Source organism: Dermochelys coriacea, chromosome 1 (assembly GCF_009764565.3).
Source record: "Dermochelys coriacea isolate rDerCor1 chromosome 1, rDerCor1.pri.v4, whole genome shotgun sequence".
NCBI lineage: Eukaryota > Metazoa > Chordata > Testudines > Dermochelyidae > Dermochelys > Dermochelys coriacea.
Window position 1 is genome coordinate 143101314 of NC_050068.2, and position 1082 is coordinate 143102395.

Genomic DNA, 1082 nt, shown 5'->3' on the forward strand with positions numbered 1-1082 from the left:
ACTCCGCGAGACCTCTCCGGGCTGCCGGTCTTCTACCAGGACCTCCTCCGGACCTGGAAACTCTTTACAACGAGCAGGTCCGTGGCGGCCACCGAGGGGGCAGATCTCCTCGCGGAGCCCCTGCTACACAACCCCCAGCTCCGTTTGCAGGTGGCGGAGTCCCGCTCGGTGCGCCAGAGGTTGGTCCTGGCAGAGGTCACAAGAATCGGAGACCTCCTGGACTATGACCGGGGAGACTGGCTGGATCCCCTAACCTTCGCTCAGCGCATGGGGCTTTCCAGACCTTGTACTCCCCGATGCATACTTCAGGAGGTGAAGGCCGCTTTGCCGCCCGCTGCTCGGGTTTATCTCGACCGGGTCCTGCACGAGGGCACGCCCCGCCCACCCACTACCCCAGGCCCGCCGGACCTTTTAATTGGACCCCTCCCCCGTGGACCCAACCGATCCCTTCACCCCTTCACTAGAAGCCGGCTGCACGAGATGCAGCCGGTCTGTTTTCAAACCGCGCCAAGAAAACATCTCTACACGCTCGTGTTCCACACCCTTCACGCCCGCACCCTCGTGTCCCGCCCCGATACAAAATGGCGGGACCTCCTGCCACCTTCGGAGGGTGAGGAGCCCCGGTGGGCCAGCCTATATTCCATCTTAGTCCCAAAGCCCGCCGGGGATGTCAGTTGGCGGCTCCTTCACGGAGCCGTGAGCACGGGCGTGTACTTGGCGCGGTTCACCACAATCCCAGACACTTGCCCCTTTTGCGGCGTGAGGGATACCCTGGCACATGTCTACCTGGAGTGTGCCAGGCTGCAGCCCCTATTCCGGCTCCTCACCAATATCTTATTACGTTTTTGGTTGCACTTCTCCCCTCACCTTCTCATTTATGCACTCCCTATCCGTGGCCCCACAAAGCCCCGGGATCTCCTGGTCAACCTCCTCCTGGCCCTAGCTAAAATGGCCATCTACAAAACCAGAGTGAGGAGGTTGGCCGATGGAGTCTCCTGTGACTGTGGGGCCTATTTCCGATCCTCGGTCCGTTCACGTATCCGGGCAGAGTTCCTCTGGGCGGCGTCCTCTGACTCCCTTGA